We start from the raw sequence: 14684 nt of genomic DNA on the forward strand, positions 1-14684 counted from the left end.
CAGCACCTTACATGCATTATCCCATTTAACCATCACCACAACCCAATGATGCAGGAACTATTATTCTCCACCCTTAGCAACTGAAGAAACTAATAGGAAACTGAGTCTAAGAAATTTTAAACGACTATTTCAGGTTATTCAAGTAGGATACGGAAAAGTTAAGATTCAAATCCAGATCTGCCTGATTCCAAAGTCTATGTTAATACCTCTGTACTATAAGATCACGTAGCCATGGATATGGAATTTGTAGTTTTACCAGTATTTATTCTCCCACTCTCAGCTCCCTCCCCATCCCACCTTGGCAACCATTTCTATTTGTATCTGTTTTTATAAAATAGGTATTTTTGTTTTGTGAGTAAACTTGAGTAAATGTTACTTTACACTACATTAGCATTACCTTTAAGACACATCCACGTTGCTATTTGTGTGTTTAACGTGCTGTTTCTAACCATTTCATAGCACTCTGGGTTGTACTTCCAACCACATTTTACCCATTCTCTCTGCAGTGATGGACACCCAAATTACCTCCAACTCTCTGAAGAGTTCAGTTTTATTTTTCTCCACAAAGTACATTAACCATTAAATAATCTATCCTCTCCCAATTTGTCAGATATTAATATTGCTACCTCAGCTTTCTCTTGATTCATATTTGTATAGTATACTTTATTCCAACCATTCATTTTCAACTTTTATGTGCCATTGTGTAAAGCAGGTATCTTTTGTAAGTGACATATTGTCAGATCATTTTTTATCCCAATAAGATAGTTTGTTTTTTAATTAAGTTTAACCCATTTGAATTTGTTATATTTACTATCATATTAATATTTGTTTCAGACAACTTATTTCATATTTTCATTTCATTTCATTTTTTAAAATCCTTTCCTGCTTTCAATTAAATAGATTAACTTTATTCTGCTGGTTAAATTACACGTTCTATTTTTGTTCTTATGGTGGTTGCCTTAAGACCAACACTTAGTTTATTTACTCAATTGTTTTCCTAACTTTATCAACATCTAAATCTTTGCTCTGAGACAGATCTCTTGTTCCTTTGGTCTTTTCCTGCCCATTCCCCCATCATGTAGATATATCTAGATTTTTAAATTAAGGTTGTTATAGTTATGCTTTCTCATTTATTTTGGTTTGAGCTTTTCCATAGACAACAATACATTTACCAAACCATTTGATCAATCCGACTTTTTTTCTGTACCTAGTGCTACATCTTCCTGAATTTATTTCTCTTTTCATTTGCTACTTCCTCCAACTTTGTTTTCATTATGGGTCTTTGAGTACCTGAGAACACACTTGTTATGCCCTACATTTGAATGACAATTTGTTGTGTCATTTCCTTAATTATTTTTTTTAAATAAATTTATTTTATTTATTTATTTTTGGCTGCATTGGGTCTTTGTTGCTGCATGCGGGCTTTCTCTAGTTGCGGCGAGTGGGGGCTACTCTTCATTGCAGTGTGCGTGTTTCTCATTGCGGTGGCTTCTTTTGTTGCAGAGCACGGGCTCTAGGCATGCAGGCTTCAGTAGTTGTGGCTCGTGGGCTCTAGAGCACAGGCTCAGTAGTTGTGGTGCACGGGCTTAGTTGCTCCGCGGCATGTGGGATCTTCCCGGACCAGGGATCAAACCCGTGTCCCCTGCATTGGTAGGTGGATTCTTAACCACTGCGCCACAAGGGAAGTCAATTTCCTTAATTCTTTAAAAATATTACCTCATTGTCTTAGTGAGTCCAGTGTTGCTATTCAGAAGTGCAATGCCACTTGACTTTTGTTCCTTTTCAAGTGATCTTTCTTACTAGAAATTTTTAGAATTTCCTCTTTTTCTATACGTGCTCTAGATCCACTTTCTCCTTAACTCTCTCGCTTATTCCCTGATAAGTTTTTTTCCAGACTGAGATGTGTCATCTTTCTTTAACAATGGAAAATGTATCTTTATTATTTCTTCCAATGTTTCTCCTTTGGGGATTCCCATTATTCAAATATTGATATACTACATCTATTCTTCCAATCTCTTAGATTTTTAAAACAATATTTTCTCGTTTTGTTCTTTCTTGTTGGCCTTTTTTGAGAGTTCTCCCATTGAATATTCTTACTCACTAATTTTTTTGAGCTATGTTCCCATCCTGTAATATTTCTCATCTACATAGTCTTTATTCCAGCATTATATAGAATTAGTTATATATGTAATTCTTTGTAGTGATTCTTATTAGTGCCCTACAGTACAAAATATTCCTTTCCCTTCTTAAGGACACATAGGGGCTTCCCTGGTGGCGCAGTGGTTGAGAATCTGCCTGCCAATGCAGGGGACACGGGTTCGAGCCCTGGTCTGGGAAGATCCCACATGCCGCGGAGCAATTAGGCCTGTGAGCCACAAGTACTGAGCCTGCGCGTCTGGAGCCTGTGCTCCGCAACAAGAGAGGCTGCGATAGTGAGAGGCCCGTGCACCGCGATGAAGAGTGGCCCCCACTTGCCGCAACTAGAGAAAGCCCTTGCACAGAAACAAAGACCCAACACAGCCATAAAAAAAAAAAAGGACACATAGGATGATTATTTTAAATTCTTGATCTGTCTGTTTCAAAAATTCTGTTCAGTGTGCTGTCTTCCTTTTATAGACCTCAATGTATCATTTTGGCATATGAGTTCACGTTCCCTGGGGGTAATGGATACTCTCTAGTGCTGTGTGTTGTGGAAGCACTGAAGATCTGGCCCCAGTCTGCGTTCCTCAAGGCACATTTCAAATGAGTGGTGGGGATAAGCCCCAGACATTGCAGAACCACTGATGACCATCCTGTTTGCTGCCACTTCACCAGGATACTCTCCTGACCAAGACTGCGCAATTAAACTGCTGGGAAAACAACAGCACCTGGAGAAAATATTGCTGGGCCACCAGTTTGGGGTCTGAGAATGGAGGTTTGTTAGAGTAATTGTCAGTGTATGATTGGTCAATCTGCAACTCTTTTCATGAACAACACACCAGGGTAGGGCTTTTGCAGTGTTCCTCCTCCCACTACCCCCTGCAACCATCCTTCCCTTGCAGGCTTCAGCCCTCATCCAACCTCATCCCTGCCTCTCTCCCACATCCCTTGGTCCAGGGCATCCTTCAGACTCCTCAGGGATTTCTCATAGCTTTTTTTTTCTGAATTGTTCTTCAAATTTATGCTTTAGTCATTTTTCTAGTGTTTTTTGATTTAAGAAGAGGAATTCAACAACCTATGACAGTTTGCCATGTTGCCAAGCAGAAAGAAATTGGACTTGTTAAAATGCTATGCAAATATAAATTATGATAATAAGACAAATATATGATAATTATCTAACAACAAAATTCTGAGAGCTCAAAAAAAGAAAAAGAGATTACTTATGCAAATTGGTTATTTTGTGACATATTATTTGTTATTGACTTAAAATGACTGTGGGAACTTAGGTTTTTTTTTTTTTTCCAAACAGTTTAAATGTCTGAGAAGATGAAGGCTGGACAATAAATGCCAGAGAAACAATGACAGATGATCAGATGATGCCGGGGTTTTCTCTTTGAGACTCATGGGCAACTCCACCATCATTACCCTGTCTTCCCTGTGCAAATATTGAATCTTTCCCTCTTGAGACTGGACATCATCTTGCTGGGTTTGCTCCCTAGATGATATAACAAATGCAAGGTAACTCCTGGAATGATGTAACTCAAACAAAACAACGAACAACAGTGATCAATGTTTTTCTTCTGAGAAATCTCATCAGACTCCAGGCCCTTTCCCCTACTTTTCTCAGGACCTCTCAGCTAATTAGATAGGAATCTATGCACACTTCCTGTGGGCCTCAGTAGTCCTCCCTCACAAAACCCTGGAAGCTTTAGAATCAAAGGTCTGCATGTTACCCCAGGTAATCACAAAAGGCAAGACCTGGCAAAGGAGAGATTGGTTAACCAGTAACAAAATCATAAGCAGCTCTGACTTCTCCCCTCCCATAGCAGAATCCACACGTAGATGTGATGAGAGTCCTCAATTTGGAGATATAGCAGAGATATCTACTCCTAGCCATTGTCATAGTCACACATCCACAAGCCAGGTCACTTCACCTCTGGAAGCATCAATGTCCAAATCAACTTAGAACTGTTGTGAGTACAAGTTGCGTGTGAAAGCATTTCAAAACTGATGAAGTACCAGATATGCTTGTATTGAATTAGTATTATTATTAAATAAACAGGGTTCATCTCCCCAAACATAAAGACTTGTCCCTAGGTCTACACGTTCTGTAGAAATAACTTTCCAACACACTTTCCGATGCCTAGAAATCTGAAAACTCCTTTCCTTTACATTGAGATCTAAAGTGTAAATCTGCATGAGTGGGGATCTACTTCAATTTATCAGTCATAGAAACCTTGGCTAAATGCATTTTCAGGGCATTTGTTGACATGAGGACTGTGAGTCTCTGAGGTAGAAGAGGCAGATGTAGCTAAAAATGGTAAATCTAGACGCCTGGGAACGTTGCTTATTATAATTTTGCTCTCCTAAATCAGCTTTCTCGGCAGAATTGCTTAAAAAACAAACATTGTTTTTGCAAGATTCACCCTAGATGTCTAAACTTTTTAATCCATAATAAACAATTTTTCTGATTCTTAATGTTTATCTAGCACCTGACTCATTTTTTTAACATCTTTATTGGAGTATAATTGCTTTACAATGGTGTGTTAGTTTCTGCTTTATAACAAAGTGAATCAGCTATACATATACATCCTGACACATTTTTGATTAGTCAACGCTCTATCTTTCATCAGTAGTTCAGCTAAAGAGCTGCAGTCCAGGAGTTGAAGGACCCCAAAATCTCAAAGCAAGAATAAAAACGTCTGTCCTCATTTAGAAAGTATCAAAATGTGAGCTTATGTAAGTGTTTGAGAGGTGTCTTCTTTACTATATTTCCTTCAACACTCTGGACAATTCATAGAAAAACCAATTACTTTATTGTGCTTGACTGCAATTACTTGACTAAGTCAACTAAATTCTGTCCACTATGAAAAACTATCATCTGATGTTGTTATGCTATTATTTCCCTCAATTTATACTTTAAATAACACATTTCTGGTACTTCCTCAACCTACAAGTTTCCCTTATTCCAAAGAAACAACTTAGTATTAAATTTAACCACAAGGCATTACCATTTTTTCAGGTCAAAAATGGTTGAAGATTGGTGCAGATCATGCATAGATCCAGACAGCCTAGATTCAAAGCCCATTTAAGTCACTTGCAAGGTCTCAAACCACAGATGATTATACAATTTTTCTAAACCTCAGTTTCCTCATCTGTAAAATGGGTGTAATAATAGTACCCATCTCAGTTATGAGAATTAAATGAGATAGCGTGCAAAAAGTGCTTAGCACAATACCTGGCACACAGTAATTTCTTAGTACATGCCAACTTAAAAGAGAGAAAGAAACGAAGCTGATCCATCCACCTGTTTTCCCAATGCTTAGCACAGTGCTTAATCTGTTACATATACTAAATAAAGTTTTTACCCAATTGACTGGTTTTGGCCTTCAATTTTATCAAAATCATCTATTACGTATCCATAATTCTGTGTGAATATTGGGTGTTTTTGGTCTAAGAGTCTAATGTTCCTATTCAGTTCCATCTATTTTCTCAGTGAATTGAGTGTTTGGGATGACCTGGAACACTCCAAATTTTAGAGGTCAGAGGGAGGAGGAGCAGTTGTGAGGAGTGGCCAGTGATTTGGAGGAAAATCCTGCGGTTGTCAGGTTCTGTAAGCCAAACGAAAAATGTGTTTCAAGAGAGAGGGAGTGAGAATATGAGCCATATGCTCCTGAGAGGTCGAGTAAGCTGAAGGTTCAGAACCAAACATTGGGTTTGGCAAAAAGGAAGTTACTGATGACCTTGACAAAAGGAATTTCAATGGAATGCAAGAGACAAAAGCCAAAATGGGTCAATTAAAGACAGAGTGAGAAGAAAAGATGTGAAACACTGAGAACAGACAATACTTTAATGGCTTTCAGTACAGAGGGGAGCAGAGAGGTGATGGCACACTCGGTAGGACATATAGGGTCAAAAGAGCATTTTTAAAAACATTTTTATTGGCATATAATTGCTTTACAATGGTATGTTAGTTTCTGTTTTGTTACAAAGTGAATCAGTTATACATATACATATATCCCCATATCTCTTCCCTCTTGCATCTCCCTCCCTCCCACCCTCCCTATCCCACCCTTCTAGCTGGTCACAAAGCACCAAGCTGATCTCCCTGTGCTATGTGACTGCTTCCCACTAGCTATCTATTTTACATTTGGTACCGTATATATGTCCATATGTACACTACCACTCTTTCACTTTGTCCCAGCTTACGCTTCCCTCTCCCCATGTCCTCAAGTCCATTCTCTAGTAGGTCTGCGTCTTTATTCCTGTCTTGCCCCTAGGTTCTTCATGACCATTTTATTTTATTTTATTTTTTAAGATTCCATATATATGTGTTAGCATACGGTATTTGTTTTTCTCATTCTGACTTACTTCACTCTGTATGACAGACTCTAGGTCCATCCTCCTCACTACAAATAACTCAGAGAAAACCATAATTCAAAAAGAGTCATGTACCACAATGTTCATTGCAGCTCTATTTACAATAGCCAGGACATGGAAGCCACCTAAGTGTCCATTGACAGATGAATGGATAAAGAAGATGTGGCAAAAGGGCATTTTTAAAGATGGGATTGAACACTGATAAGAGCAACCTAGTAGAAAGGGGAAAAATCAGGAAGAAGAGAAGAGACAATTGCAGGACCACAGTCCTCACACAGAGCAGAGGCAGTACAATCAGTGCACAAGTGGTGACATCAGATTTAAAACAGAGCAGGAATTGTTCCTCTAGATAGGAACTGTAGGAAAGTAGAGTATGGGGTATAAAGGCAGGCAGTTTGCTGAATTTGCTAATAAAAGATGGAGTACTTCTCTTCTGATTGTTTCTATTTTCTCAGTGAAAAAGGAGTTGAAGTAATCAGTTGAGAATGAGTAGAGGAGATGGACTGAAGACAGAAGAGGAAGCATGACTAGTCATTTGGTACTGGGAGAGCAAATGAACTAGGAAAATGTAGTAGAATTGCCAGACTATGCTGAGGGTCCATTTGAGATGTGTGGTTGTAAATGTAAAGCTAACCAGTTAATACAATACTGTGTTTTCCTTCAGCCTTGTTTAGCTGCTCAGATACAGGCATAGAGTAGACCAAGCGTGGGTTTAACCAAAGTTGAAGGTTTGCTTGGCCAGTCTGACAGAAAGAATAAATGGCAAGGTGTGTGCAAGAGACTGTTTACAGTAATGCACCATGGGTAATCTGAGCTGAGAAAAGAGAGGAAAGAGGTCATGAGGATGCTAAAGGGTAGAAAAATGGAGGAGTCAATGGTGGGCCCAGTGGAAGAAAAAAGTGAGGGTACTTTAAAAGTGAGCAGGGAGAGCTTTAAGAACACACATAGAGGAGGACCTTCAAGACGGCGGAGGAGTGAGACGTGGAGATCACCTTCCTCCCCAAAAATACATTAAAAATACATCTACATGTGGAACAACTCCTACAGAACACCTACTGAAGGCTGGCAGAAGACCTCAGACTTCCCAAAATGCAAGAAACTCCCCACATAGCTAGCCGTGTGCCTGACAGGGTCTTGGTGCTCTGGCCGGTTGTCAGGCCTGGGCCTCTGAACTGGGAGAGCTGAATTCAGGACACTGGACCACCAGAGACCTCCTGGTCCCACGTAATATCAATTGGCAAGAGCTCTCCTAGAGATCTCCATCTCAACGCTAAGGCCCAGCTCCACTCAATGACCAGGAAACTCCAATGCTGGACACCCCATGCCAAACAACTAGCAAGATAGGAACACAACCCCACCCATTAGGAGAGAGGCTGCCTAAAATCATAATAAGTTCATAGACACCCCAAAATACAGCATTGGACCCGATCCTACACACCAGAAAGACAAGATCCAGCCTCATCCACCAGAACATAGGCACCAGTCCCCTCCACCAGGAAGCCTACATAACCCACTGAACCAAACTTACCCACTGGGGGCAAACACCAAAAGCTACGGGAACTATGAACTGGCAGCCTGCGAAAAGGAGACCCCAAACACAGTAAGTTAATCAAAATGAGAAGACAGAGAAATACACAGCAGGTGAAGGAGCAAGGTAAAAACCCACCAGACCAAAAAAATGAAGAGGAAATAGGCAGTCTACCCGAAAAAGAATTCAGAGTAATGAAAGAAAAGATGATCCAAAATCTTGGAAATAGAATGCAGAAAATACAAGAAACGTTTAACAAGGACCTAGAAGAACTAAAGGGTAAACAAACAATGATGAACAACACAATAAATGAAATTAAAAATTCTCTAGAAGGAATCAATAGCAGAATAACTGAGGCAGAAGAACAGATAACTGACCTGGAAAATAAAATAGTGGAAATAACTACCACTGAGCAGAATAAAGAAACAAAAATGAAAAAAATTGAGGACAGTCTCAGAGACCTCTGGGACAACATTAAATGAACCAACATTCGAATTTTAGGGATCCCAGAAGGAGAAGAGAAGAAGAAAGGGACTGAGAAAATATTTGAAGAAATTATAGTTGAAAACTTCCTTAATATGGGAAAGGAAATAGTCAATCAAGTCTAGGAAGAGCAGAGAGTCCCATACTGGATAAATCCAAGGAGAAACACACCAAGACATATATTAATCAAACTATCAAAATTTATATACAAAGAAAAAATATTAAAAGCAGCAAAGGAAAAGCAACAAATAACATACAAGGGAATCCTCATAAGGTTAACAGTTGATCTTTCAGCAGAAACTCTGCAAGCCACAAGGAAGTGGCAGGACATATTTAAAGTGATGAAAGGGAAAAACCTACAACCAAGATTACTCTACCCAGCAAGGACCTCATTCAGATTCGACAGAGAAATTAAAACCTTTACAGACAAGCAAAAGCTAAGAGAATTCAGCACCACAAAACCAGCTTTACAACAAATGCTAGAGGAACTTCTCTAGGTAGGAAACACAAGAGAAGGAAAAGACCTACAAAAACAATTCAAAACAATTAAGAAAATGGTAATAGGAACATACATATTGATAATTACCTTAAATGTAAAAGGATTAAATGCTCCAACAAAAAGACGTAGACTGGCTGAATGGATACAAAAACAAGACCCATATAAATGCTGTCTACAAGAGAACCACTTCAGACCTAGGGACACATACAGACTGAAAGTGAGGGGATGGAAAAAAGATATCCCATGCAAATGGAAATCAAAAGAACGCTGGAGTAGCAATTCTCATATCAGACGAAATAGACTTTAAAATACAGACTGTTACAAGAGACAAAGAAGGACACTACATAATGATCAAGGGATCAATCCAAGAAGATATGACAATTGTAAAAATTTATGCACCCAACATAGGAGCACCTCAATAAATAAGGCAAGTGCTAACAGCCATAAAAAGGGAAATCAACAGTAACACAATCATAGTAGGGGATTTTAACACCCCACTTTCACCAATGGACAGATCATCCAAAATGAAAATAAAGAAACACATGCTTTAAACGACACATTAAACAGGATGGACTTAACTGATATTTATAGGACATTCCATCCAAAAACAACAGAATACACTTTCTTCTCAAGTGCTCAGGGAACATTCTCCAAGATAGATCATACCTTGGGTCACAAATCAAGCCTTGGTAAATTTAAGAAACTTGAAATCATATCAAGTATCTTTTCTGACCACAGCACTATGAGACTAGATATCAATTACAGGAAAAAAACTGTAAAAAATACAAACAAATGGAGGCTAAACAATATGCCACTAAATAACGAAGAGATCACTGAAGGAATCAAAGAGGAATCAAAAAATACCTAGAAACAAATGACAGTGAAAACACGATGACCCAAAACCTATGGGATGCAGCAAAAGCAGTTCTAAGAGGGAAGTTTATAGCAATACAATCCTACCTCAAGAAACAAGAAACATCTCAAATGACAACCTAACCTTACACCTAACGCAATTAGAGAAAGAAGAAGAAAAAACCCCCAAAGTTAGCAGTATGAAAGAAATCATAAAGATCACATCAGAAATAAATGAAGTACATGATAGCAAAGATCAATAAAACTAAAAGCTGGTTCTTTGAGAAGATAAACAAAATTGATAAACCATTCAACAGAGTCTTCAAGAAAAAAAAGGAGAAGACTCAAATCAACAGAGTTAGAAATGAAAAGGAGAAGTAACAACTGACACTGCAGAAATACAAAAGATAGTGAGAGATTACTACAAGCAACTATATGCCAATAAAATGGAAAACCTGGAAGAAATGGACAGATTCTTAGAAAAGCACAACCTTCCGAGACTGAACCAGGAAGAAATAGAAAATATAAACAGACCAATCACAAGCACTGGAGTTGAAACTGTGATTAAAAACCTTTCAACAAACAAAAGCCCAGGACCAGATGGCTTCACAGGCAAATTCTATCAAACACCTATCCTTCTCAAACTCTTCCAAAATATAGCAGAGGGTGGAACACTCCCAAACTCATCTATGAGGTCACCATCACCCTGATACCAAAACCAGACAAAGATGTCACAAAAAAAGAAAACTACAGGCCAATATCACTGATGAACATAGATGCAAAAATCCTCAACAAAATACTAGCAAACAGAATCCAGCAGCACATTAAAAGGATCATACACCATGATCAAGTGGGGTTTATCCCAGGAATGCAAGGATTCTTCAATATATGCAAATCAATCAATGTGATACACCATATTAACAAACTGAAGGATAAAAAACATATGATCATCTCAATAGATGCAGGAAAAGCTTTTGACAAAATTCAACACCCATTTATGACTAAAAACTCTCCAGAAAGTAGGTATGGAGGGAACCTACCTCAACATAATAAAGTCCATATATGAGAAACCCACAGCCAACTTCATTCTCAGTAGTGAAAAACTGAAACCATTTCCACTAATATCAGGAACAAGACAAGGTTGCCCACTCTCACCACTATTATTCAACATAGCATTGGAAGTTTTAGCCAAAGCAATCAGAGACTAAAAAGAAATAAAAGGAATCCAAATCAGAAAAGAAGTAAAACTGTCACTGTTTGCAGATGACATGATACTATACATAGAGAATCCTAAAGATGCTACCAGAAAACTACTAGAGCTAATCAATGAATTTGGTAAAGTAGCAGGATACAAAATTAATGCACAGAAATCTCTTGCATTTCTATACTCTAATGATGAAAAATCTGAAAGAGAAATTAAGGAAACACTCCCATGTACCACTGCAACAAAAAGAATAAAATACCTAGGAATAAACCTACCTAAGGAGACAAAAGACCTGTATGCAGAAAACTATAAGACACTGATGAAAGAAATTAAAGATGATAAAAACAGATAGAGAGATATACCATGTTCTTGGATTGGAAGAATCAACATTGTGAAAATGACTATACTACCCAAAGCAATCTACAGATTCAGTGCAATCCCTATCAAACTACCAATGGCATTTTTCATAGAACTAGAACAAAAAATTTCACAATTTGTATGGAAACACAAAAGACCCCAAATAGCCAAAGCAATCTTGAGAAAGAAAAACAGAGCTGGAGGAATCAGGCTCCCAGCCTTCAGACTATACTACAAAGCTACAATAATCAAGACAGTATGGTACTGGCACAAAAACAGAAATATAGATCAATGGAACAGGATAGAAAGCCTAGAAATAAACCCACACACCTATGGTCAACTAATCTTTGATAAAGGAGGCAAGAATATACAATGGAGAAAAGACAGCCTCTTCAATAAGTGGTGCTGGGAAAACTTGACAGCTACATGTAAAAGAAGAAATTAGAACACTCCCTAACACCATACATAAAAATAAACTCAAAATGGATTAAAGACCTAAATGTAAGGCCAGACACTACAAAACTCTTAGAGGAAAACATAGACAGAACACTCTATGACATAAATCACAGCAAGATCCTTTTTGATCCACCTCCTAGAGAAATGGAAATAAAAACAAAAATAAACAAATGGAACCTAATGAAACTTAAAAGCTTTTGCACAGCAAAGGAAAACATAAACAAGATGAAAAGACAACCCTCAGAATGGGAGAAAAATATTTGCAAATGAAGCAACTGACAAAGGATTAATCTCCAAAATATACAAGCAGCTCATACAGCTCAATATCAAAAAATCAAACCCAATCCAAAAATAGGGGGGAGACCTGAAAAGACATTTCTCCAAAGAAGGTATACAGATTGCCAACAAACACATGAAAGGATGCTCAACATCACTAATCATTAGAGAAATGAAAATCAAAACTACAGTGAGGTATCATCTCACACCAGTCAGAATGGCCATCATCAAAAAATCTGCAAACAACAAATGCTGGACAGGGTGTGGAGAAAAGGGAACACTCCTGCACTGTTGGTGGGAATGTAAATTGAGACAGCCACTATGGAGAACAGTATGGAGGTTCCTTAAAAAACTAAAAATAGAACTACCATATGACCCAGCAATCCCACTACTGGGCATATACCCTGAGAAAACCATAATTCAAAAAGAGACATGTACCACAATGTTCATTGCAACTCTATTTACAATAGCCAGGATATGGAAGCAACCTAAGAGCTCATCGACAGATAAATGGATAAAAAAGATGTGACACATATATACAAGGTAATATTACTCAGCCATAAAAAGAAACAAAATTGAGTTATTTGTAGTGAGGTGGATGGACCTAGAATCTGTCATACAGAGTGAAGTAAGTCAGAAAGAGAAAAACAAATACCGTATGCCAACACATATAAATGGAATCTAAAAAAATAAAATAAAATGTAATGGTCATGAAGAACCTAGGGGCAAGACAGGAATAAAGACGCAGACCTACTAGAGAATGGACTTGAGGACATGGGGAGAGGGAAGCGTAAGCTGGGACAAAGTGAGAGAGTGGTAGTGTACATATGAACATATATACAGTACCAAACGTAAAATAGATAGCTAGTGGGAAGTCACATAGCACAGGGAGATCAGCTTGGTGCTTTGTGACCAGCTAGAAGGGTGGGATAGGGAGGGTGGGAGGGAGGGAGATGCAAGAGGGAAGAGATATGGGGATATATGTATACGTATAGCTGATTCACTTTGTTATACAGCAGCAACTAACACAACAATGTAAAGCAATTATACTCCAAGAAAGACATTAAAAGAAACCACACACACACACACAAAAGTAAGTAGGGAAGATAGAATCTGGAGTCAAAAGACATGGTTGAGTGCCCAAGCTGCCATTTACTAGCTGTAGATCTTTGGGAAAGCTGGATCACCTGTCCACATATCACTAGCCTCATCAGTAAAGTAGACCTTTCCTCCTCAGGAGATCTTGAGCTTCAGATGACAATCACCTCTTTAGGGCTCCTGTACTTTTATTGCAGCGCTTATTGCATTGCACTTGGAAATTGTGTAGCGCTATACAAACACAAGAGCGACAATAAAAACAGAAGAAATGGAGGAGGCTCTTCATCCTCTCTAATGCCCAGCCCTTTGCCTGTATGCCAGTACCCACTCCCAACTACTTAAAGGGCTACTATGAAAAGATTCATTCCCTTTGGTTTTGAAAGATTTTTCTTATTATCACAATACATTAATAACAGCTAACTCGACAGAGAGCTTTCTGGACCACCAAGTGAGAGTAACTCAGACAAGGGTCCAAGACCAGGTTGGACTACCTTAGGATGTGTTACGAGGAACACCATAGCCTCCTGAGGTTGGCTGAGCATAAACAAGGCTGCCACAAGAGCCCAGGAAAGGAGAGATCAGTGCCATCCTTTCCCATACATGCCCAGGAGCAGCGCAGGTATGTACATGTTGGAGAGATGATGTTTTTCTTTGACTTGCCCACGTTCTAAGTGAGAAGTTGTGCCCAGTTTTAGAAGCCACAGAGCCTCGATAAGCAGGGGCAGGGTTTCCGGAGGCAGAAGTCACTAGAATCCCAGCCAAAAGTTGGCAAGGCTTGGGCACGGTCTTAGAGAAGCAAGTTAACCTCTCAAGGTCTCAGTCACCTCATCTCTAAAGAGACAGCCCAGGTCTGTTTACAGAATTCCAGGATCCCAAACCTCTGGCACCTGCTGATGTCAGCAAGACACGTTTTACACCCCCAGCGGCACGAAGCAGTGGAAATATCAGTACCAGGGCCCATGGCATTCTCTTCTCCGCCACCGTTTGCACCTTTCCCCCCAGCCCCTGCTGAGACCTTCAGGATTCTGTGTCACCTGCAGTGTTAGTAAAACCAGCTGCTTCAAGTCACTGCAGCCAGATTCAAAATGGACTGAGGATAAAAAGCGTGTTTCTCTGCTCTCTGATTTCATGAAAGGGGGACATGAGATGTAAAGATAAGAGTGTATGTGTGTGCGTGTGTGTGTGTGTGTACCATGTGCTTGTGCACAGAAGCACACACGCATTCCTTTTTTTTTTTGCAAACACTCCCCCAGTCCAGCCCAAGGGCTCACAGTCTCCCAGCATTGATGGTAACACAGCTACCGCTAGCACCCGGGGACCCCTAAACCATCCACTGTACTTTAGGACTAGCCCTTTCTTACTTCCCATTTCTACACTGCGTTCCAAGAATATTTAGAAAAACACCTTTCGTC

This window comes from Balaenoptera physalus (genome assembly GCF_965194825.1).
Source record: "Balaenoptera physalus genome assembly, chromosome: 1".
Lineage (NCBI taxonomy): Eukaryota > Metazoa > Chordata > Mammalia > Artiodactyla > Balaenopteridae > Balaenoptera > Balaenoptera physalus.